Source organism: Zerene cesonia, chromosome 14 (assembly GCF_012273895.1).
Source record: "Zerene cesonia ecotype Mississippi chromosome 14, Zerene_cesonia_1.1, whole genome shotgun sequence".
Classification (NCBI taxonomy): Eukaryota; Metazoa; Arthropoda; class Insecta; order Lepidoptera; family Pieridae; genus Zerene; species Zerene cesonia.
This window is the reverse complement of record NC_052115.1, coordinates 5,477,321-5,505,104: the sequence shown is the minus strand read 5'-3', so window position 1 is coordinate 5,505,104 and position 27,784 is coordinate 5,477,321. Positions and strand designations below refer to the sequence as shown.

At 33.1% G+C, this 27,784-nt stretch overlaps 1 protein-coding gene across 6 annotated transcripts in view; it reads left to right on the top strand.

Annotated features, from left to right (window-relative positions):
• Positions 1 to 27,784, top strand: part of LOC119831591 (potassium/sodium hyperpolarization-activated cyclic nucleotide-gated channel 2) — a 184,929-nt gene that overhangs the window by 71,948 nt on the left and 85,197 nt on the right. Inside the window, exon 1 of one of the 6 annotated variants that reach the window (XM_038355012.1) lies at positions 15,089 to 15,309. The exons of the other annotated variants lie outside the window; for them this stretch is intronic. The gene's annotated coding sequence lies outside the window, so the exon portion shown is untranslated. Of the gene's footprint in view, positions 1 to 15,088; positions 15,310 to 27,784 lie in introns of those variants that run through there. 6 annotated transcript variants of the gene reach the window in all.

Here is a 27,784-nt window from a genome sequence, read left to right as displayed (position 1 = left end):
TGTGGGGGTGTGGTACTTCCCCGGTGCGAGCTGGCCCAATTCGTGCCGAAGCGTGCTCGACTCCCACAATAAATATAGGTACTGCATGTATATTAACTGATTTACAAAAACTCTTATGCAAGTATATATAAATCTTATCTAACGTATCACTTAGCACATATCAAAATAGATACAGTAAATATAAATTTATCACAAACGACAAAAACATATCTAATTCTTTATATTAGTAGATCTCCAGTTCTCATTTTATGAAAGACACTTCAAGCAAACATACTAACATAAATGATACATTTTCCCCTCGTTCGTGTAATTAAGTCATTAGCAACGAATAATTGCGCAGTGGAAGTTTTTCATATGAGTCCATCATATGTTACATAATGCAAACATTTAGTGTAAATGTGGGAAACTAAACATGATGTACTGAACAAACAGAACTGTATAAGCGTTCAGTTTTGACTGTTATATACGGTTATATTATCTATAAAACATAAAAAGGTGAAGATAACAATATGTTTATGTAAAAACAGACTTTTTGGTAGAGTTGCCAAATAAAAAAAAAATGAGATACAGGAAACTAGATCGAACATGAACTAAATTCCTTCAAAAATGGTGTGACTAAAGAAACAGGCGAAAACATAGTATTTTCTTGTGTCTGATTTTACGCGAGTATTATACATTTAGAAATTAAATACTTTTTTATGCCACATGTCTGCCCGTGACCACGCTCGCTGTAAAGTGTTCGAAACATCGGGTTAATAATATAATGAACAAATCGCTTTCAAAATCCGTTAAAAAGTCTTTAATTTCTAAAGGCGAAAATATGTATGAATAAATTATCGTCAAGACATAAAATGTTTCTCCGATGGTAATTCGTGCCGATGGTCACTGTGAACCTTGTTTTCATTATTGATGAAATCAAATTAATAATTTCTTCTCCAATATCAATCGTCTATATTTGCAATTGCAAACAAAAATCTTCTCAAATGAATGTAAGATTGATTACATTACTGGTTTAGGATTCCGATATAAGCACGAATTACATTGCTATTGTATTGATTTTCACTACCACGTGTTTATGCTTGGATAACGTAAACAAAAACTTCAAATAGGTTCATTTAAATGTGAACCTGATACGTATACTATCTGTCTATTTGAAATAGGTCATAGAACCGATTGTATATTTTCAGACGTTCAATTGATTGTAAAGATTCAATGCCCAAAAGTCGTCAATAGATGCAAGTAGTTAGAATACGTCTGATTTATCAATTCTGAAGTCGATATCGACTGAATATAATTCGGTGTTATAACAAGCTCTGGTTTCCCTTTCAATTGGTACGAGCGATTCAGATCGAAATAAGGTGAAATGTCAGGTCTGGGTGTGATTTAAAGCTCCTTCTCGCGATAAGACGAAAATCGTTTTATGTTGAAATTGGTGAGTTCAATTCATCATGACTATTTTTATTATGATTTGTCACACTTTTGGCCGTTTGCTTTTTTATTTTATAGGCAAAACAAGCATTAATGAATAACCTTATGCCTTAAATATCATAATCAATAATATTCAACATCTATCTAAATCATGTAATAAAATAATCTTCAACTTAAAATAATAACTAATCGTTACAGTAATAACATGCGCTATCTGATTAGCTATTTATGATACGAATACTGACAAAAATAAATCACATTAATGCTTAACATAAAATTGCATATAACGAATAGATTCAAATATAGACAAAAAAAAACATATCCTCATTCCTTTGACTGCGCGGGCGAAGCCGTGTGCTGATATCTAGTGTAAAATAAACATACATAAATGTCTAGTTGCTATAAAATGTATTAACATAGTAGGAATATATATGAGTAAAAATTTTAACTTATGTGATTGTAATGTAATATAAAATAATATAAAAAATACATGTAAATTAAATCACAAATAATTCGATACAGTGTAAAAGAAAAATCGTAGTAATTTCATGTTCTCACAATTTTATATACAAGAAAGTACACGCGGAAAAAACTTCAACAAAAGCTTAACAATACGCTATAATTGACGACATTAATTATCAATTGTTCCTCCCAGATGAAAACGAGGGTGATATTAAATAGTCCGGGAAAACCCGGGCTATTAGCGTAAACAGTTGTGTCACTTGATGCTTAATTAGGCGATTTATGGTCGCCTTACAAATCAGCAAATGTAGGACAAATAGGGGTCAAAGGGAAGCCATCAATAGTCCGAATGTAGAACAGGTGTGCGTAAAGGACGCGCCCTTGCGTAACCCCCGGTTTACTACCGATTTAATTTTTGATAAACCTAGTAGAAGGGTAGATTTACGTTGGAATTTATTCCTTCTGTGGGAATTAAGTGTCTTTCAAATTGACTTTATTCTCTAAAAGATTAACGTTTATCCCTCCGATGAATTACATTAAACAAGTTGTTTGGTTGTTTAAAGATTATCTAAGATAGGTTATTTCTTAGGGATGTTTAACAATTAAAATGAACAGATAGTTCGTTTAGTTTTGCTCGCTCCATTAGTGGAATAAGCAAATATTAGGCGTTAAAGTTTATTTAACACTTAAGTCGATTAATTGTGACTTAATTGTAATATGCCGTGGTGGGTATCACAGAGGGTACATTGTGATAATTTAATATTTGTTACGATATTTAAGGAAAAAATATAATACTAGGAAACGTGTGCATCATTTGTTTTTAGCTCCATTTTGAGGTACAGATCTTAAATCTAGTTTATGCTTGATAATGACCTTAGTATAAAATATATATACTAGTTATAAACTTAAAGCCTAAAGGGTTTTGGACTCTAGTTCTATTTTGGTTTTAAAATATAATAATTAATTATTATTATAACCACATTATAAAAAAAATATAGAAACTTAGAAAATGCAGTTAATAATACAGCAGTAATTAATAAAAACAGTTTTTTTATTAACACAATCCTTACTTATATACAATATTATATAAAATTGTTAAAAATATACATATGATTTTTATGAATTGTAGAAAAGGTTTGATTGCGTGAAACGTTAAGGTTTTTTCTTTATTTTCGCACACAAATGTTGCAAATTTGCAGGCACCAATTAGTTCAATCGATGCAATAGCTCTTGCGAAATAACACATATATCCAAAAATTATTATTCTTATACAAATTAATGAGGCAATAAATCATTTAGGTTGATGGTAATTACTCAAAATTGAAATCAATAAGCTAAAACCGTTTTCCTAACACACATTAAAGTTTATACCATGTCCAGGGCGTTAGAAGGTTAAATACGTCTAAAGATTATTTACTTTGCTAGCCTTAAGGGATTTCCGTCTTATATCGACTTTACTCGCTTAGCGAACTTTGTTTTCAATCAAAACGTGATGTTTCTCACGCTCGGAGTCTCAAGAAATATCTATATAATAGATAATGTATCCGTAGTGGAAACGAAGTTAATTAAGAAAGCGTATACGGTGTGGGCACGTGATGATAATAGGATATACGATTTAATACAAAAATTTCAATCAGTGTGCGGTTTAAATTGCTTTAAAAACTATTAAAAAAATCTTTATTATGTACCTAAATGAACACAGTAGAAATTAAATTCGGCTGTGTCTTCGTAGAAAGTCGTTAAGGAAGACAATTCCTTCCCAAAGAGTACAATTAAAACACAAAAGAATGCGTGAAAAATAAAAATAAATATGTGTTTTGAGTATGCAAGTGTGTGTGTGTGTGTGTATTTGTAACATAAACATTACGTGTCCAATTTTTATTAGTCTAACGTTCAATTAAAATATATAACAAAAATCTTAAGTCATACGTAGGTAACATTTGAATGGTTGAAAAGGTTAAACTGAAAGGTGGTCCAAAAACTTTTAGCTACATGTAATAGAAGCTATTTTCGTTTGCATACATAGGGTAATACTAATTCAAATAATATTTGCTCTCAACCACATCATATAGTAAATAACTCTTGAATAATTAACACGCTCAAAATACTTGGGAGTGCATATGTATTTAATTTTTAGTTTTATAGCATTGAAATGCTTTATAAATGAGAAATTTTTTGAAAGAATAGAAAAAATTTCTCAGTGCATATGTATTTTCAAACATTCTTGGAAGCAGATAAGAAGTCTCTTTGTGGAACGGTCTTAGTTATTACAAAATTAATTCGATATATACACATAAGAATAAAGCATATTTTGGTGATTAGAATTGTGAAAAGAATTGATTTCCTTGGAAGTGTTTTAAAAAGCCTGAACGTACAATATACATAATTATATTTCATTATAAAAGTAAGAAAAATTATCGTGAAAGAGCATATAGTAATTTATTATTCGTTACCTAATTTTTTTATTTACTTAATCTCAAAGGTGTATTTGGATTCAAATTGCTCGAATGTATATTTCCCGAACGCTGGCTAGTTTACAACTTATTCGCCTCTCCAAGATATACTTCGGAAATCATCTACCATTACTCGTAAATATCCCCAAAACGAGGGGGCGTCAGTATTGCATAATAGCCACATTTCTGAGACGCGCCACTGCAAGCTTTTGTTGTTAAAATCGGCCGCTTACTCTCTTGACTCCGAAATGTAAAGACCCATTGTTCTAGATTGTCTGTGAAATAATAAAAAGTGCGCAAAATCAGACCGTGTTCTTGAGAACACACCTCACCTAATGCTTGACCTTCCAGTAAGTGCATTTTAATTAAGAAGGCGTGCGGCGGTTCGTGAAATTCTATAATACTTTGTTCGACGAATTTCAAATTGTAGGAGGAAAAAAACAGCGTCTTTATGGCAAAAAACATGCGATAATTATTATGACGTCTTGAAAAAATATAATGAAACTGTGCTCACAGGTGTTTTGTAATAAAGGATGAAAAGGGTTCTTTATTGGGTGTTCGAGTTGAGTATAGAGATAAAAGTAAATTACATATTCATAGCCACGCTATTCTTAAGGGCGTGCAATCAAATAGTTTCTTTAACATACGTTAAAACATAATCAACATAAGAATGCACAAACAGCATTTGTAAAGTGTATGTACACACAAATATATTAACTAAATCCTCATTCCCTTAATTCAACAAAACGCCATTAAGCCGTAGTGTTCTTTTGTATGTGAGTGGCAAGTTGTCTGCAAGTGAAGTCTTACAAGTGCACTCGCGTCAAGAGGCCCCTAATTACAGTGGCGTGGCTTGACGACTTTCCTCTTTTGTTTTTTTTTTTAAGAATGTGCCAGAAAACAGAATGCGACTTGTGTGGTTTAGGTTTATATGACCCATATATTTTTATACAGTTAATAGCAATGTGATTGGCAGATTAAAGGAATCACTGATTAGTTTTATGTATAGATATTGCCCTATTCAAAACGCATCGCATGAAACTAAAAATCTTCTATTTGCCCTTTCAATTGAAAGGAGAGATTATAAATAGGTCGAAACATTTATTTAGCAATTTTATACACGAAATTCGAAAAACGAGTGTCTTTATTCGACAATAACTGATCGGATGTCTGTAGTTAAAGCTTTTGCTAGGCTAGATTGTCGTGTCTCTTAATTTTGCTAATTTGTATGTTTAAAACTAAATAAGCGTATGATATCAAGTGTACACATCATAATTTAGGGTAAGAAGGTAACTACTTATGTTGGGTTTACATTCCACTCATGTTATGTAACTTGTGTAGTTTAATGTATAGATGCACTCAGGTAGGCGTAATATCTTTTTGCACACGTTGTATTTGTATATACGACTGGGCATATCAGCGGTCTCTTTTGAGAAAAATTACTTTTAGTTGCTGGTAGAGATGCTTACTCATCATTGCCCGAAATTTTGGCACTGTGAGAACATTAAAATAGTTATAAAGTTGTGTGGTCGGGTTTTCTATCTTAATAGTTTATTAGGAGGAGCTTTAGTTACTACTCTTTGAGCTCATTTAGCTTGTAGAATGATATTGAAGCACCTCTCCAGGTAATACAATAACTAATCATTGATTCACATCATTATTTAAGTAGACCTTTAAATTGCAGTTTCGGTATTTTTTTCACATAATTTAATCATTATTTATTTCTCTGGCGTTGCTAATCAGCGTAATAAAATAAATTCATGATATTATTACATTTTTACCGATTGATAATTTATATACAAATTAAAAATAAATACGTCCGTTCAAAGCGGGTCAAAATCGAGTCTAAAGGAGTCATATACAAACATACATAGGTGGTGGTACATACCTTATAAAATAGGTCGATTTTGCCGTGCGGTAACGGTAACTATGCGGTAGTAAGGGCATATGTACGATTTAGTGTGAGTGTCTTACCTTCAAGCGGGCGCGCGTAGTCGAATCGACCGCGCTTAGTACTCTTTCGTTCATATTATTATGATGTCCCGTCACAGGTACTCCACATTCTTAGTAGCCTCCTGATATATCTTTGGGTGTAAAATAAAGACTTGACCGTTGCAAATGGGGTTGCCCCCTTCTCACAGATCACTATAATTCGATGAGCACAATTCGATGAGCTAACATTAGGTGTTCTTTTTTTGAGTAGTTCGCCTTATGAAGAATTTTCGTATTTCGAGTTGTGACAGAAAATAAAAATGTCATATAATTTTTCACAGTTGGCTGTTCGTACCGGCTTCGTCCTTAGTACATTTATAGCCTATGTCACTCAGTAAAGTTGAAGCTTTCCAATGATGAAAGAATTTTTAAAATCGCTCCAATGGTTTTTGTGTGAAAACGTTACAAACATACTAAAGTTCCGTTTCATGATATTAGTTTAGATAAACGATTTAAACCAATCAATTATTATTGTATGTACCTTTTGACGTTTTTGTTATACAAAAACTAATTCATTCCGCTTAATAGTCAAGGTTATATTGAAATTTGGGGATTCAGCAGCCGTGCCAAGTTTCAGTCTCAAATAACAAGTTTAAGTGGTAGAAAAATATCGATGCCGGGTCGAAACTCTAGTCTGTTGCCAAAATAAATAATAAAATGTTATAAATCGCTGCATTTTGTGCTATTTTCGTGATGCCCTTGGAACTGTACCCTATATCTTCGATGCATACCTAAAACATAAGTATGAATATAAAAAAAAAACTATGCAGTAGAGTTTTGAAGTAATTGGCCAAATTGTTTCAGCTATAGCATTCTTAAATCTGAATAGTATGGATAAGATTAGACCCATTTTCTTAAAGGCCAAGAAGCATTTAAAATAATGGCAATGATTTTTTAAAGTCGTAATGGTTATAAAGACTTACAGACACATAAAGATTACTTCTCATATTCGATTTTATGTTTGTACGTTTTAGAGATTAACGTTGAATTAATTATGTAGTAAAGTAATTAAATAAATGTTATTACCCAAATTATAAATAAGATTTCATTGTTTATTTCAAACTATGTTCATTCTTTTATACTCTGAAATTTTATTTTTGTGTAGCCTCTGTAGTCTATTAATAATAATATAAAATAGCGTGTTTATTTCTTTTTCGTTATGTTGTTGTTAGATTTTTTGATTGACGTTATTCTTTTTTTTTTGAAAAGTAAATTGTTGTAACCTAAATTCTAATCTAAATATCTAAATTCTAGAATAGAACCACTATTCTAGAATTTGGAGTCGTCTCTCCCAAGGAACGTCGATGACATTATTTATTAAAAAATAATTATTTGATTTACACCTTAAATATAACACATCCTGCAAAATTCACCACCTATTAATTATTAATATGCAAAATGTTTTGACGACATCTCCGTTTTAAACAAATCAAACAAAAATCCTAATTACCCAAAACACATAGCATCTACCCGGCCTTATAATAAGAGGGCAACACAAACGCATATGGTACCTATACTTACTTATATAATTATACACTAGCTAAAGCGGTGCTTCGCAAATCAATATTTCCATGCTTACTCATTACTTTGATGAGAATGAAATGATCCTTCATGGGCTTGAAAATAGGCTCAAAGATTAAAGTGTCATAGATTCTCTGTGAAGTGTACCAGAAAATACATTTGTAGATTGTGGGTTAGTGATAGATTCAATTTATCTAAGCTAAGAATACATATCAAAGCAGCAACACGTAAACATTATATCATCAAGTGTATCCTGATTTCATCTTGACACGTGCATCGTTATATAATATAAACCGTATAAAATTGAATGCAAATAAATTTCAGCAAAGTACCTATTTCATAAAATGCTAATCATCGTTCAAGGCGGTATATCATTACTTATTCAATTGGGTCAGACTGAGGGTTACCACATCGTATCGCTCACTGGATTTATAACCTGATAGATACATTAATATCACTAATATAAAGAGGTTTGAGGCCTATTTGCATACTTTTCTATAATTTATAAAAGGTTATACGAGTAATCTTTATCATTATGCCGCAGTTTGAGTGCCGCTTTGGTTCTAATATAATAATAAGAAAAACTTTTATTTGCCAGAAAAAAACATGATGTACATTATTATTACCTTAAAAATATTACTGAGCAGTGAGCTATATTTTCCTTTTATAACACAATAAAAGATAATATGAACTGCAGACCTACACTAAGAAAGCTTGTGTCGTAGGCCTGCAACCCTTCCTGATATCATAAATAGTAAGTACAATTTAAATTAAAACAGCAATTGATATTATTACACACAATAATATGAATAATACATATTTAAAAATCTTATTTTAGAATTATTCCTTTTGTCTTTTCTTCATTATTTATTACATCAACACAAATACGAATGACTGAATCTGAATAACTCAAAAATTTCCAAAATATCATGTTTAGAACACAAAGTGCAGAAATGTATGTTATAGAATGAACATTAAACACTTATATAATAAAGGGGTAAATTATAACAGTGTCACAGCCTCACAGCAATCAATCGAAACTGACAAATGCTGGCATTCAGTAGACAGCTATCACGCAGGTTGATAGCTCATTGTGACCGCATGCCCGAAATATAATGTTGTTTCAAATTCTACATTGTCTGGCAGGTCAGGCTATGAATAATTCTGAATGAGAGCTCAATGAATCTAATTTTAGATGAAACTGATGAATTTCGATGTGTGTTCTAATTATCGCTCCTATATTGCACATGTACATTTTACCACGCATTGTTTTATAAATAGGCGTTGTAACACAAATTTGAAACTGCGATTAGTGCGAGTGCGAGATTAAAAATATATTCGTGCTTCATTTTGAATAAAACCTTCACTTGTTTTTATTATTAATTAAATTGATTCCATTTAAATATGTAAGTCAATGTTTGGAGTTCAGATATTGCGAATTTATCGTACTGCATTATGAAATTACAAGCATGCCGCCCGCTTTGCCCCCGAAGTCAAAGGAAAAGATGGAATCAGTAAGTGGCTTAGGCATGACAAGGAGACAATATACTGTAACACTATGATGAACAGATTCATAGTACATAACCATGAATTTCGATTTATACGCGAATGATACATTTTATGCAACCAAACAATTATATATTTATATTCTACACGACGCTATAATAGCAATAAAACCTGTAAAAGTACTTGCCTTACATATTAAAGAGTGCTCCAAAAATGTTTGTCCCAATTACTTCCGCGCGCCATCAAGAGCATAATACATCTTAAACTGCGAAACAGCTGAAGTTAAAACATTTCATATTTATCACCTAGTGTGCAGTCAAATGGACAAAGCGAAAATAGAAATCTCCGGAGCATACACAACTTTACTCTCAGCCGACGAAAGTTTAATCTTTGAAATGAAATATAAAAATTTTAACACAACGCCTGAAAGACGCTCTGTGGTATTTGTTGAAATTATTTCATGGAATATTCAAGTTTCTGTTTAACCGCAATGAGATATGTTGAAATAAATGTGGTGTAAATTTGTTGTTGCGTATTAAAACGACAACAGAACTTCACATTAGTAAAGCGTACCTTTAGCAGGTTTTTTCTGCCTGGAACTTTCGCACCTGTGTGTGTTCTTAGATTTTCCACTTCCAGTTTTTTATACCACTGGCGATTGACACATGAACACTGCAACATTCACAAATTATATACTGAGAGAGAGTATCCAATTGAAATTGAAATTCAATATTTAGTCATGCAGTTAGCTATTAAACTATTCAGTTTCATATATATGATGGGACAGATTATAAACACCTTACTCAATACTACCTTTTTCAATTTTGCTTTTAAAGTTAGAGCAGGAAACCAACCTGGTGGTTCGTCTGATGTTAAGTGATTACCACCGCCCGCGAATATTTGCAGAAGTAGGTTCTCTGGGAAAGACGACGTGAATAACGGAACGGACTGGAAAGGGTGAGGAAAAGGATACGGGCCTCCATTATACCATAAAAGTTCAATTGTTACATTATCAATCACTATACCAAACACTATAATTTTATATCAATGACTATCCTATTTTTATATAAAATATATACCTTATTTTCATTGAATAAAAGCGCTATTAGAATCAATGTCCTATATTTATAGACGATTAAATAACTAACTTCGAAGTAAACATCATCAATGTGACGTAAAACAATAGGAAAAAATTCGGGGAAGGGTAAATGATTGATGAACCCCTGACGAGGTAGGGTTACAATAACCATAAATAAATCTATTTTATTGTTATCTTTCACGACATTGATGAGATAACCCGTCGGTTCGTCTCGTGTTTTTGTCTTGAAGTTTTCGAGGTTAACAATAAATAATAATAAAAAAAAAAAGTTTTATTGCTTACTTCCATATTATAAATATTATAATATTGCTGTAGGTATTAACGTAATGCCCTTTTTAAATGAATACCCATCTATATTTATATATATACGCTTATAATTATACCACCACAGAAGTACCATGTGAATGCTGCTGTGTATCGTTAGGTGAATGGGAGAACTATAAGGACTAATACCTTATTATATTTCCTTTTTTTGTATTGTTTTATGTTTATGTATCGATGTACGCTAATGAGCCTTAATAATTAAATACCTCCTTGTATTAGGCACTGAAGCTTTAATCGAGATATCTATAAATATTATCGGTATATACAGATAACATTTATTTGGACAACTTGGTGTCTAACTGAATTAGTTTATTTGTCAAGGGCTCGAAGTTCCGTACGGGGGTCACATTTTTCTTTGTTATTATATTTATCCTATCTTTTATTATTTCAAGATATATTAGTAACTATGAATTGTTTATTAATCTAGGCTTTCAAATATACCTATTCTTCTAGTCTATAAGCTTCATTTAAATAAACATAAAAACGACAATTTCGTGATTTAGTCGATTTTAGGCTGTTGTCACTTTCGTACATTGGCATTTTTTTATTATTTCTTTATATTTTTAAAACTCCACTTTTCTCTTTCCATTGATTCTCCACCTTTTGAAGATCTTTCGATAATCCGAATTCTCTTAACATTTATTTATTTAAACGAAAGCAAAAAATGTACATGGGCAGTGATATTCACTATTGGTAAGTACCATTACGCGACCCACCAGCTAAATATCCCGCTATGACATGAAAAATAAGTTAACTTTTCATCAAAAAGCCTATATATCATATATGTTCCCGCTGTTGGGACACAGGCCTCCTATGAGGGTTCAGGCCATAATCCACCACGTTGGCCAAGTGCGGGATGGCAGATGTCACATGTCGTCGAGCTTTTGATTCTTTGATATGCCAGTTTCCTCACGATGTTTTCCTTCACTGTTTTAAGCGGTGATTTTATTCACATGTGCAGATAAATTGAAAAATCGCTTTATTTCTTGCACGCTCGCCCGGTCTCGAACCCCGACTTATCGATTTTGCAGTCCGAGATTCTCACCACTAAGCCACCGCTGCGTTTTGCAGTACATATAAGATTAATATTTGAGCTATATGTATAAGGAAAAAACATCTACAAATAGACATTTAAATATCTACTTACCATAAAAAAGATCGATAAAATCTGAGCGGCATTATCCAAGATTACGATAACAATAGTATAGATAGAGGGACTAACTAAACACGAGTAGACCCTTTGTGCCTTATTTGCTGCGATTTTCCCCCACACTTAACGTTTGTGAAAATAACAAAGCCGTCAAAAGAATTATACAGTAACGTTAGCACTCAGATTTATTTCTATCGATCACAAAGTTTTGAAAGTAGGCCGGGACTTCAATTGATTGTACCTACGTAGCTTTTTGGTGTCAGTATTGCATTACCGAGAGTGGATTGATATCTATTTTAATTGCTAAATTCATTAGTTATCTTTTTGTTATGAGTATTATACATTTACGGTCTTATTCTTAAAAAAATATGACACTTCTAAAGGCTCGCTATAGTACGATTTATAAAAAAACGTTTTTCTTAAATGCATAGCAGAACAAAACTGTTTTATAACCTGTTGTTGTTCTTGGTGTTTCTGTCTTTTTCTATAGAAATTATTAACTTTTTACAGCAAGCGTGGTGAAGACTGAGACAGATTTAAAAATCATTAATTACTGTATGTTAAACTAGAACAGTTTCAGTTCTCGAATGTTCTGATTGGGACAAATGTAAATTGCTTTTCAGGTTAAGCCTTGCTACTCTGGAAAATTATCTGTGGTTACCATCGTTTGTCGTGTTTGCTAATGCATCGAGTTTCACATGCACGAAGCAAGAATTGCGCTATACACATGTAACTGCCGATTATCTAACATGCTTGCTCTCACAAAGGTTGCTTTATTTTATTATTCGCCGGTGCTAGTACATTACCTTCATCATAATCTATACACGTTATTCCACGTCTACATCTATCATTATTTTCTAAGATCTCTTTCAAATTGTCTATAACAATATAAAAAACAAAATACCTACGAATAAATAATGAATCAGTCGAGATAAATTCATTCCGGATGGTAACGAACGCAGGAATATTTCTGAAACAAAAAGCTATTTGAAACAATGTTACTGTCTATGCAATTGTGTTTCCGGGAGAGAAGATTCATGTGCCATAATTTTAAGCGTAGCTGTTACTAACCTTTTTGACAATAACTTCATTGCATAACCTTAAAAAAAATGATTTTCGCTATTTGTCCCTATGAATGCTTAGATGTTTATAATAAAAATACCTTAATACTATAACCTTTTTGAATGCGGATTTATTAATAGACACAATAATACAAGACGAAGTGTTGGAGGTAAATTGTATAATTTCGCCGCATACAAACGGTGTTTTTTTTTTGTTTCTGTTTAAAAATGCTCAGCATTTTGTACAATGCCGAGAATTGAAAATTTTTCATGTGGTTTAATTTTTGATGTGGTTCATATTGTTAAAGCTTATAAAACTACAAAGAAATTTCTTTTTCTTAATTATAATTTAGTTTTTAAACATGTCTGGCATTTTAAAGATCTCTTCTGCCATCGGTTTGCAACCGGCTCCTTGGGGACGATTGGCAAAAATTAAATTCTCAGCATGATACGAAATGCATGCATATATGTATAGTGGATTTCAATTAGTATCAACCAAAGGTGAACATAGAACCCTCGCGGAGCCTGAGCGGGTGGCTAATCCAAATATATTAAATGAACCCTCTTTCAATTCGCAAGAATCTGTCAAAACAGAAAGTCCCAAATAAAATGTAAACGTAGGGTTGTCAACAAATTATGCCTTTACGTAGAAATGGGTTGGCCTAGTTTCTATCAGATTGTACGAGACGGTGCACTGTTTTGTTTACGAAAACGATCGAATTTATAGGAAATTACTTTGGGCGCAGGTGGAGTTCTATTCTTAGCTTCTTACATAAATAGTTTGAGTTTGGCTCGAACTGATTTAGTCGGTAAACAATATTGAAACTCGTGTTAGGTGTTTAAATTAATGTAGTAAGTAGTCTCTTATCTGAAAACCTTTTTTCGATGAGTTGGATTTCGAAATATTTAATAAAAAAAAAATAAAAAAAAACTTTTCTTAAATGCAATCATCGACAATCGACATAGTGACGAGTTATTAAACGATTTATATAAGTTTTAGTATCAAATACAATTTATTTCGATTATATTGATGATTGAATTTCTGTTGATTTGATACACAAGGAAAAGTCAAAATTTTGAGAAACACTTAAATTTTGAGTAAATCTTAACTTACAGTACCTACTCAATTTGTAATCGGGTTATACGATCCGGAAGTGGAATAATGACTTGTCATGCCAGCGTAGATTATAACAACACAGGCTTCATCCTAGAACAAAACAAAATATTTAAATGATATTACCTTTCATTGCCTTTAAAGGCGCCTCAAGAATTAAGGCGAAACGTTACCTTATTACCGCGTAGTAGCCCTCTACACTCGGTTTTATTTTCCACCTGTAACATCGGATACTGAAAACGCAAGGTAGCTTTTATAATTCATCCACTTGCCACTAGATGGCGCTGATCCAAAAAATTGTATTTTCATTCAGCAATGTTCAACTTAACGCGCAAAACGCGTTAATTTTTTCAATTAAATTTAGTATAGCTTTTTAGTCAATATATTTTTATAGCATACGAAATAAATAAATAAAAGAAATAAGCAACATTTTGAAATCATCTCAATTGTCAATGAAAATACAATTTTATAAAAATCATTTATTTAAAAACGTAAAATAAATCATATAACAAGATACATTTAATTTGGAATAAACATTTAAAAAATTGTCATAATTAATTTGATAGACACCTAAAATACGTTAACAGAATTATGTCGGAAAAATTGAAAGGCATTACGTTAGCAGGTTAAGCGTACGTAGGGTAGGGCGGGCGCGGGTGGCGGGCGAGTGAAAGCGGAGGGGGCGCAGCGGAGCCAAGCGCGAGTCGCACTCTCCAAGCAGTGCTAGCCCGGCTCCTAACTTACGCGCATGTCCTTTGCGCCCTTCAAGTCCCACACCGTTCTGTTACATAACAATCCCCACGGGCATTTTATAGTGTTAAGGCTTATTCCTGTGATCGATACATTTTTGCACGTTTACAATTAGTTAAGTTTAGCGTTACGTAAGCCGCCGTCCACGTAGCTTCGCTTGCCACCGCTTTTGTGATAATAGGTTGTGATATTAGGCAGGCTTCTAGCTTTAAGTGTTAGGCCCGTGGGGAGAACCTGTCACTTGTTGATTTTGATCCTGGTGGTTTCGTGCGCGAGCTCGGGTGTAGCTTGGGACTTGTTGAACGCGTTTGCTATGCGCGTGGAGCGCTGTTGAGCGTGGCTCGACACGGATTCGCGCGACTCGTGGCAGCGCGCCACGCCATCTGGCGGCTGCGACGCTCAGGCTCCCAGCCGAATCACAGCAATGACCACGACCAAACCAACCATCTGTATGTCTCTTCTATCTCTTCACTAAGCTTCTGTTCTCATGTATCACTCCATTCGCCCGCTGGATTTTATTTCGCTTCACGTCTTTCACTTATCAATTTCACTTGCAATGTTTTTGATAAATGTCAAAAAGGTCAAATGTGCCAATGAGTACCTATGTAAAAGGCCTTTGAAAATCCAGTGTTTTTGAACTCTCATTAAATCTCTCATCAATGTTTTCTTTGCGTGCCGCCTGGCATATTAACCCGCTATAACCTGATGTCATGTCCTATTTCTTGTACTTCAGATGTTGCGTTGTAAATTGAAGGACCATTAATAAATGTTATCCCAAAAATGTGTTTTATTTTGCGCTTCGATGTTAATCACCCAAATGTTCGGCAGTTCAATGTTTGTAGTTTGATGTTTAGACGAACTCATTTATGCAACAACGTATTATGCTTTATGTGGTTATCAAATGCAAGTTCATACACAAAACACACCCACACACTCGTACACTACTCGCTATTCATCTGTTAATGGTTATGCAATGAATGTTTTATGTACCTATATATGTGTAGTAAATATTAAACAACGATAAAGAGTTCGGAATTTTATAATTAATATATCATAACATTTAAATTCGAATATAGTTATCAATAATCGAACACGAAAAACCAAATTGTGTTACATAACGCTTCTGTTTAACGACCTTTTCACACTTGACATTTATTGACTTTTTCCACAATAACCTGCATTCATTTATAAATTTTAAAATGACCTACATAGCAATAATATCGATTTCTTAATTATTAAGAGAAATGTTTAGATCTCATTGGTAATTATTTAATATGAAAAACAAAATATTTTATGACATTACTATTTTATAGTACTAAATTGAAATTCAAAAAAATAAGAACAGAGATCTTGTTCGCAATTTCTTATTATTTTAAGTACTTTGTTATTTGTCACAGTTTAAACATGATAGACTTTAATTGTACATTTTAATCTTACACTACGTTGAATTAATATAAAATGATTTTCTCGTACAAAATAATAGAAATTCCTACCAAATAGAATTCATTCACATTCTCCATCAAGAGGCTTCTTAGAGCTTGACAAAATAGAATAGCAATCCAACTTTCTCGGCCAAGGTACTTGCGAGCTTATTGAAATGTTCCCGAATATAGGGCATAATGAATATTTCGGCTACCCAATTCATTACCCTTACACCAGAACGAGCTTACTGCTGAATGGGACTCGAAATTTTCATATTTATTGGATTTTATTATCCTATTCGGGTTATACAGTATCGTGTTCCTGCTTCATGTATGAATAAATTGTTTTTGTTATTGCGATTTTCGTTATTCGTTTTTATGAGTGATATTAATGGAGTGGACTATAAGTGTTTTGATAGATTTACAGTCTCGTTTGCGAATGTGGGTACTGTTAAATGAAAAGTTTTACTTTTACGTTTTTAAGTGCTGCTCTAAACAATAATTGAGATAATTATGCAATAAAGTTATAGCTATATAATTGATTACAAACTAAGTAATTATTATATTCACATATATAAAATTGCAAACTATAAATATTTAGTATTTATGAATATAACTGTGATAAAAACCTAAGGTTATTTTATTGTAAATTTCTAAATGAATTAAGGGGAAGATATAAACTAAAACATATTTAAGTATCATAATTTCTATTACCTGAGACAATAAGTGAATCAGACAAGAAATCATTCGTGGTAATTAACGACCTTTAACAAATATACAAACAGTTTCAGCGATTCCTAGAACGGCCTTATTCGTTTGACAAATGAAGGCTGCGGCAGAGGCGTGAGAATGGTTTATGAGGTCATGCAAAACCTAGAACGGCTTACAAGGGTGAAATAATCCATAGACAATTATTGATTATATGTAGACGTCTATGCTTACCTAGTCCGCAATTATTAATTCTTTTTTATAGGTTAAAGTAACACTTATGATAAACTCGCTTTTCTCTCGCGGCTTCACCTGTTTCATCGCGTTAAAGAATAATAAACCCAAATCACTCTCTAACCTCGTAACTTAAACCTTCCTCGAGAATCAAGCTGCTCATTGGTGGAAACAAAATTGGTGTATGAAAATTGGACCAACAGTTCTTAAGCGTATCGTCAGACAAACTGTATATGTGTAATATTGAAGTAACGCCCAAAGCACGTCTTTTTTAAACAACTGTGTATAAACAGCATATTAATGGTAATATTAACACTCAAGGAACAAGTCTCAGCGATTTGTATGTATAACGTAAACGCGTTACAATAAACTGAATAGCTAATAAAAATCATTTCATTTCAGACGATTGAATCAGACACGGCTTCGCATTCCTATTCTGATTTATAACATCACGGTTAGATCACAAACCGAAGCGACAATCGAAAAGGATTAATGGCCGTCAAACGGGATTCTGAATGCATAATTGTTTGAATTCTAGTCAGAACAATTCACTACACAAAGGCTATTGGTTATTTGCGACAGAAACCTGCGTTATAACATAGATTGGCTCTAACCAATGGTACAAAAATAACTTTATTATTTTCATCACCTCCCTCACATTTATTAGAGCGCCTGAATAACAAGGTTCTTTTTATAACTAAGCTAAACATATAGGTCTCGGGGGTTCTAAAATGTTTATTTTATTATTCTGATCACGTCCAAGCCTCGATCACGTCGAGACTTCGGCGCTCATGATGAAAACATATTACAGAGCTATTTTAGTTGTACCTACGTAAAATATCGGATAATATCAAGATCGATCTAGATTCTAGGCCAAGAATATGTCACATATTTTATTTGTAATATTATAGTAATATTGGGAAATTTGGGCGACTGAGTTGACATTGATTGTTTATTGTATACTTAAACATTTGATAAATCATAGGAAATTATTCCTATGCTTTGATATTATGTATGTATATATATTCATTTAGCTATCTACAAAACCATCATATAACCTGTTTACACGTCATCTGATAATAGAATAAACAACAATATATTAGGCGAAGAAAGTCTATAAACATCCTGAGAAAATCAAAGTATTTTATATTTACATAATCGAAGCGTAGCATATTTATTCACTATAACAGTTACGCCACGCTTTGAAAGCGTGGAACGATCGTAGCAGATTTTCGTAGAGTCATATCACGTAGCAAGCTGCATCGGCTACGACAAAGCTGAAACTCCCTGTCTTTAATCTAGCAAAGTTTATGCCCCAGTTTTATATCTTTAGATCCCCGTTTGAAAATGTTATAGTATGATATTATATCATATAGCTCAAACAGCCGCCCACACATATTTGAAGGCTAGAAATGCATTTTAAGCGCCTACGCGTTGGCTCAGTATGTACAAAGTTTCAACTTACATAAAATAAAGTTTTAAGTTATTATGAGCTCATAAGGTTTAGAGATAATTTGGGACCAATTTATAATAACATTTTAATCGTTATACTCCATTTGTTTATATCAGAAGTGTTATTACACAATTAGATGTTATTGTAAGAATAACGGTCTAAACTCTATCGATTAAAGAATAAAAGATAATCACTAAAATCCTCTTTCTTTCATTGTTACGTAACAAGTTAAGTAAATATTTTTTGTATGTACATATACCTATACTAAAACATTTACATAACAATTAAAGTCTAAACTATCTATCTATTTATACCAATTAAAGCTCTGGTTCAACTTCACTTTGTCCAAAGGTAATAATGACAAAGCAGTTTCAAATAAAAGCTTTTTATAATACATATAATTTGGTGACAAATTTTGCGATCTCATGATGTCAAGGCCACATAAATTCGTATTTGGCGACGCCCAGTACGAGTAAAGTGTAAGGTGAAAGTCGAAAACTTGACATTGATTGCTTCAACAAATTTCTATATTCATATTGTACATAGCTAAAGAGTTTTTTTGTTTGCTTCAACACACTAATATCAGGAATATGCTATATATAAATTTTGTATAGAGACAGTGTGAAACCTGAGAAAGGAAATAGGAAAATCCCACGGTCATCCCACTTTATAAGTAGCTCCCAAGTAAAATTTTCAATATATTTTTAGTATTAAAACATGTGTACCTATACAATTTCAAAGAGGGATATAGAGGCAAAATGTACGTCAGTCTTTAGCCTCCTATCTCCAGATAACAAATCACAACATAATATCGCTCTGTTACAGCTTAAAAGAAAGACAAACAAAGAACCAAAAATAAACCACTTTCGCTCTTACTATATTAGTAAACGTCTATCTAATAGAATATGAATATAAAAAATATTTAAACGATAAAATACAACAATATATAAATATTTTGCTTATAGCGATGAAATGAAAGGTCAGTACTAATACTATTATATATATATTTCGTTTCAACAAATTCACCGAACAATTTTGATTTCCAATTGTGGATCTAAAAAGTTAATTAAGTTCAACAAACAACCCGGCGCTGGCACACGGCGCAAACTCAATGTGCCTGACCTATCTTACATAACCACAATGGATACGAAAATCCCTCCATACAGGGTTTAAACGCATATTAGAAAATATAAGGTTGCCTATGTACGCAGTGGGCTTTGACACAAATAAAGCAGTACCTTTATTCTGAAGTGAATTGTATGCAACAAAACAAACAGTGAAACAGGTTAAACTCACCCGCGTAAGTCCGCATCCTGTAGGAATATCGGGATAAAAAGTTTCCTGTATGTTATTCCAGTTGTCTAGCTGTCTACGTATTAAATTTCATTGCAATCGGTTCAGTAGATTTTGTGTGAAAGAGCAACAAACGCACACACATCCTTACAAACTTTCGAATTTATAATATTAGTAGGACTAGTAGGATAATTGTCGAAGCAAAACCATTGCAATTCAATTTATCTGTGTGAAATTTCTTTACTTTTTTTTATTATTATTAAAGTGGAAAATGTGGGGCAATGAAAACGAGGCGTTTCAATCGCTCGTGTAATGTGAGCCATAGAGTTGTGATTCGGTAGACGCGGCGCCGCCGGTGAACTTCTATATTGACCCGTCTATGTTTAGCTCAAATTCCGTTTACGAGTTTCATCGCCGTTATTGTGAATCGATTTGTTTGATAATTTTATATGATGATGCTTTTTGCATACATTTACAAGTTTTATATGCAACAATGTTTTTATTTAAATGAGAATACTTCATATTATATTCGATACTTTCAATGTATCTATTTGCCCGGCTTCGCCCGTGGTATGTAATACGTGCACATAACACGGTTCATGTATACGGCCTATGTCATTCAGTGAAGTAACAGCTTTCCAATGGTGAAAGAATTTTTGAAATCGCCACAGCAGTTTTTGCGTGGAAACGTTACAAACATACAAAAATACTAAAGTTTCCTCTTTATAATATATGTCCTATTTACCGTTGTCCCGTGGGAATAAGGCATTTCTTTGGGGTAAAAAGTTTTCTACAACACTCGGGTATAACGTAGCCTTCTTTTGGTGAAAGAAATTTCAAAATCGGACCAGTAGTTTCGGAGCCTTTGGAGTACAAACTCACAAACAAAAAACTTTTCGTCTGATTAGCTGTTCGCCCCGGCTTCGCTCGTTGTACATTTAAAGCCAATGTCACTCAGTGAAGATGCAGCTTTCAAATATTAAGTAGTTCAGATAAGCATTAGGTATAGATGTCTTGAAACATTAATTTCTATTTTTTTTCTTATATTTAATTATTATTTAAAATACAAAAGGTGACCTTATCGCTCATGAGCGATCTCTTCCAGGCTGCTTGAGGTAAACGATAAATATAAACTATATAAATGAAAAAAAAATTAACTAGAACGGTTAGACACATTCAGCTTATTATTTTTACGTCTTCTTCAAGGCACGAGGAAGGTTCTTATGGAGACAAAAGCGTTACACGGGTTAAACAAGGGCAGACCACTAGTCACAACAACATTTTAAATGTGAAAGTTTGTTTGTTTGGATGTTTGTCCATCAATCATGCTCAAACTACAGAACGGATTTTGATGAAATTTGGTATACAGACAGAGTACGAGTTGACTTGGGATAGGATTTTTGATCTCGTTTATATCCCTTGGGATAAAACAGGAATCTTGATATCGGAGCGTATTTTTTTAATAATTTGCATATGTTTTTAAGTAAATATTGATAATTTTGGTGGGTCTTGTCATATTAATTGTTTTACATTTTAAACAAATTTTAAATTTAATATCGAGATGCATTGGCCTTTATCAATAAAAAGCGCTTCGGTACGTACGGTATAAAGCCGTAACTTCGTTTCTCTAAAGCTATGTATAGATGGCGCGCAAACAAAAAATGTACAACATTCATACTATTCAACACTAGATGGTGCTGTCTAATTTTTTATTATTTGGCTTATACTTTGGTTTATATGAAAAAATATAGATCTAACTTCTTGTTTTAATTTAAAGTACCAAACAATTTTGTTCAACATTAGTTAAAATACAACATTAATTTTATTGAAATTAGATTATACAGAGCGAATTTTTTTCAATCAATCTCTAAAGGAATCGTAGTCGTAAAGCAGCTAAAAATTATTGAGATATACACAATAAGTATAAGCAAATTAATATTAAGATACGTAGAGTATACACGTTTTATAATTAATCTCCTAATGATAGGATTATTGTAAATAAAATCGCATCGTTTATTTAATGATTATAAACCGAATACACACATTACATGCAGTATAACAATACAGCATCAACCTTTAAAGCTTTTCCGACATTGCCGCCCCTGACACGACCACGCGATCGCGTGCCCCACTCCATCAGGGTTACATGCCTACAGTAAGAGTGCAAGTTAGGTGAGGACTGGTCTTTTTTTGCTATTTAATTCTTTGGATAAGAATAACGGTTATTTTTACGGAAGATTACAATGCTAGGAATCAAAGAAAAAATGCCAACAATGTAATCCATTATACATGATTATGATGTAGATAATTTCAGGCAAAAGAAAGTAAAATAAGGTACATTGATTTATATTGATACATATTTCCAAGGTAAAAGAAATAAATGGATCATCTGATCACCGATACTCGCACTTAAATGAAATAAATTCCATACATTTTAAAATTTCCTGCATTCAGCAAAAAGAGAAATGCTTTTTATGTATTTCGATGAAATGCAGAACACAAGATAATAAAGTTTTCGTGTAGAATTTATTTTAAAGCGAAATATTAATGAGATTTCATGCTATGTTGAAAAATGTTACACGGGTATCTTAAAAAATCAAACCAATGGAGTGGCATTGCAAAATGTTGCGTTTCGTGAATGTTGTGTTTTGTAATTTACGTATCTTAGTACTTTTGGGGTTTTGGATGTGTAAATTTATATTTGAAAATATCATTGAATACTCGTGTCATATTTTCAGATCAAGTTTGGGTAAAAGAAATATAAAAAAAGTCCAAGCGAAGGGTACACAACCCAGGAATGGTTTATTTAAATACTAGGTGCGCCCCGCGGCTTCTCCCGCGTAAGTCTTGTAGAAATCAAGATATTCCTACGGGATGTATCCCGAAGGAATATCGGGATAAACAGTTGCCTATTTGTTATTCCAGTTGTTCAGCTATCTACCTACCAAATTTCATTGCAATCGGTTCTGTAGTTCTTGCGTGAAAGACTAACAAACATCCATATATACATACATCCATTCATACTTACAAACTTTCGCGTTTACTTTGATATTATCACATATTTTATTGAATGATTACTCATTACCAGCTACAATATTAATAACTTTACCAAATGTTATTTTAATCTCAAAACAAAAATGTAATGCCAGTTTTTTTTAAGTTTTAATAAGGAAAATTAAGAAATTACTGATAAAATTAAGAAAATTATCAGTCGGATTTTCGTTTCCTTGTTGAGGAAAATATAAACAGACTTGGTCTAATAAGTTTTTGTCAGATCCCCTACATGTGATACAAACTTTAGAAAACAATATCTTAAATAGAGCGATGAGGCGTGAGAGAGTAAGTAAAATTTATCAATTGCCGTGACCTATATTTAAGCTACTCGTACATTAAGATGAACATTAAAAAGGAACACATATTTAAAGGAGATTCAAGGCCGCTAAGCAATTCTAATGAAATAATTCCGCCCTATCCAGTTGAAGTTTTTAATTGACTTTTCAGATTGGCAGCCGGCCACTTCTTAAGGGTTGCTCGTGTGTTTCAACTCATTGCGATTTAAACTTTCAATACTATTATTACAGAGATTTTAAATTCAAACGAAGTTAAATTAGATAGTGTTTAGATTTCTTACTCCTGTGTTATTTTAATTGATATTATGCCTTAAAATAATTCCATTTTGAACGGACTATATACCAGCAGACAGTGTGTTGCAACTTATCAACCATTCAATTAATAGCCTAGCCTCCTTCTTAATTGTAGCCATTAAACTGACGGCCTGAATAATACTTGTCTTTTTGAGAACCTTAGTATTGATTTCGTTAAATAACTATTTTCTACAAAACAGCTTTTCGACGTCCCTGGGCTGCCGATACTACCAGATTTCCTATCAAACGAATAAAAAACACGCCACTCGATTGAAAACTCACGGAGTTAGCGAGTAACAAAACTAACAAAAAATACAATTGAAATGAGAACTTTCGTTTTTAGAGATCGTCCGTTAACTCGTCATTTTTTTTTAATAACTACATAAACTACACAACATCAGCAATATTTGCGACAAGGTTAAGCGAAAAAGCGCTTCAGAATCCACTTCACTGTCACCAATACGACAGGCGAGTTCAGTCCGCCGGTCCGAGTCCCGGCCCCACTGACAGATTATGTGTCACTGACGTACGAGATTAGACGAAAATTTAGTTCCAACTGGAAATAATGGATTAGCGCTTAATCCCGAATTAACAAGGAAATTTTAATACGCGGTCTTGGTTTTTAGGAAATGTGTTTATGGATAAGGAAATTCTATTTATCTTTTAAACCTTATCAAATGAACTGTTCTATATAACAACTGTCTATGCATTTTGTAAATCAACATCAATTTTGTGTTTAAAACATTTTTTGAACGGGCAAGGTTCTAAATTTGAGAATGCTTTTTTTCTTTGTTACTTGATAACTCCATGGGTTTCTCACGGATTGGCGCGATCCTCATTTAGTCCCATTTTATAATTCGGAGTGATATCTGCCCTGCAGGGACGTCGGTGATCTTTTTTGAAGAAAAAATAATTATGTTTAATATATATTAATTTTGCTTTATGTGTTAAATCAAATAATGATCTTTATGAATGCTTGAATTTAAATAACATCCATTAAATTGCGATTCATTCACTATTTATTAATATTCATAACTTCCCTAATTACATATACACAAGGAGATTTATATCAAAGCTCATTTCATTATTTATTCAGAAATAACCATTAAAAGCATATCACGAGATGTCCTCAATACAAAAGCAGCAGCGAATTTCGGAAGCATCGGACAAAACACGTACGTAATTTTATTTCGTGTTCACAATGTCGCAAAAAATAGAACAGCGGTGAATTAGCCCCCAAAAGCATTCACCTTCCCAGCTTAATTTGTCTGCATGTTGCGAACTCTTTCCAATTAAAATTGTTCAGCAAAAATAATAAATGAGAGGACTGAGCGTAGTTGCGGCTGGTCGGCCATTTATTCGATGAATTAGAGTTGCTTAAATGGGGCGGAGTTGAGTTCTTCATCCAGTCATAAAGGTAAACGAGCAGTCTCATTACTTCTTTCAAAATTTATGTATAATGCGGATCTTTTTCTAACCGATTTCGATAAAGGATGTGGTTATAAATTTAAGTGTATTTTTAACCGACATCAAAAAAAGGACATGGTTCTCAAATTGACTCTATTTTGAGTATGTTACCTGAGAATCTTTTTAGGTGAACCTATTTTGATGAATCTTTTTTTTTATTTGCAAGCTGGTGGCTTCCGTGTGTTCTCATTTAAATTAAATCTTTGACAATTTGACGGCGATTTAAGTGATGTCTTTATATACGAGTACATCTGTTTTACCTGTCGATTTTCTTCATAGACAAGTAGGTGATCAGCCTTCTGTGTTCCACCGGGACTTGAACCCTCGGTTACGCTCACGCGTTAACCACTGTCTCGAGGAGGCGGTCTGAAAGCGGTTATGTTTTTGTCAATATTGTTTATACCAGAGTGTTTTATTACACACCACACGACTCAGCCTTATCTAGCTTTAGACTTTTGGTCATCAGTCATGTGACATCGACGACATTTCTCAGTTTCATATGACAGCTTTAACCTTGCGCACGTATAAAAACATTATCCATCTGGAGATGTCTCATATTACATGTCTTATCGCAGTTCACGTGAAGTTTATATCGATATATGAAGACAGATATGCAAATAAACTAACAGCCTCTAAGGATCTTTCTCTCTCTCTCATTTCTCGCATTTATTTACGTTGTAGCAACATCGGCCATGATACTTTTTATGACATAAGTGGTTAGAGCTTCAAATTGAGTCTTTTCCTTCGTGACGACTGAATGTTTTAATAAAAGTACTAAATTAGGTTAAATCCCGGTAATTTTATAATATATCCTACCTAGCGCTAGGATATTATTATTTTTGTGTAATTGTACTTTATACTTAGTACTGAGAAATTTTACTAGACAAATCGAGTATGAATTAGTCTTAAACAGGGAATTCCAATAGTCTAGGTGATATTACGTAATATTTTTTTTAAAGTTTTCCACAAATTCTCAACAATAGTCACGGGTGCAGTTTCACATACATATAACATATTTGTATTCGCTTCGTTCATTTCTCTGCGAGCACATTTTAATACATCGTATATTGTTAACAAAATTACAACTGCACGTACCTTGGTTCGTGGAAAAGTTCACACTTCGCAGATTACTTGTACGTGTTAAATTTTTAAGAATCTTTTGTGCGAGGAACAAAGAGGAAACAAAAATAACCTCTATAGCGTCAGCACAATTGACGCCCTCTCGGCAGAGGGCGCGTCCGCCTCTCTTGAGGAGGTCAAGATGGAATGGTTGCTCGAGAACCAGTATCGAGTTGTTAGATGTACGTCATTGGCGTGACCACGCATGCCTGGGTAGCTTTGAGGAGTACAGATCGCTTTGAGATACATACAGTTACTTAAATAACCGTCTCCCTAAGTGTCCGACACCATGCGTTTCAATCTCGGATTCTTTTGATGTCACATAAATGTCCTAAACCAGTGGTAGAGCGTGTAATAAAACCAATGGTATGACTGCAAATGGAACAAAAGAACACGTCTGTCGTAGACGAAGGACCGAATATTTCCCCTAAGGACAACCTCAATCAGTGAAACGGATGTGAAATGGATCTAACATTCCTCATGGGAAAGGCATCCGTTTAACTCCTAAATTAGCCAATAAAATAATCGAAATGCCTATTATAAACGCAATAGAAAAACACAGTTTTATACACAAAATTTCGAAGATTCAAGTTAATAATAAGGTTTATAAATGGCATTATTTTACTTCCAATTTTAAAGGTACGCAATTCCTGCGTATTATTTTACTAAATCAGTGACACAAACCTTATCCTACCTTCTATATAGACTTCGTACGTCACGCTTTAATATTTTCTGGAAAAGTTGAAAATCCAAAACATAATTAACAATTTTCGTGCTACGATACAAAAACATTCTTGTGATGTTCTTCTACTACAAAAATAATATAAGGCCAATTTATACAAAATCCGATACAGGGGTCGTGTAGAAATGGTTTTTTGACTCGAAGCGGGATCGAAATAACCATCTTACAAGCCCCGAGGGGTAGCTAGAGTGGCTTGAAATATTTCATGCGGAGCTAATGCCGTCGAGCGATTTGCTTTTTTCTGAGAATTTTTGTTATGTACATCGATATTTTCGTCTGTATTACAAGACAAATCAATGTCATACATCCATTTGGTTATAAATTCAGGCTGGATAAGTGACCTAGGTAAGGTCACTTTATCAGAAAAGAAATTGTACATTTCAAAACTCTCAACACTGGCGTTGTGGGTGCAAATGGGTGACGCTAATCCCACTAACAGTACCTAATAACTAACAGTAACTTAAACGTTCAAAACACGGAGCTCTCTACAATAGATGCAAATGAATACAAACATATTTCTAGATGAACCAATAGACATCAATATAAACGGTACGAAAAACTTAGTCGTGATATAATTTAGAGGTTTTGCCGTTGATGTGAGGATATGAATGAAATAGGTGTAATCTAGGGTACATGTATGAATGAAATAGGTGTAATGTAGGGTACATTACACCTATTGCATTCATACAATATGGAAAATATTTAAGTACATTTAGACTTTACTGGTTGTTCGCCCCGGTTTTACCTGTGGTATATATAAAACCTATGTAACTCAAGTTGCAGCTTTCGAATGGTCAAATCATTTTTGAATTCAGTCCCGTGCTTTTTGCGTGTAAACGTTAC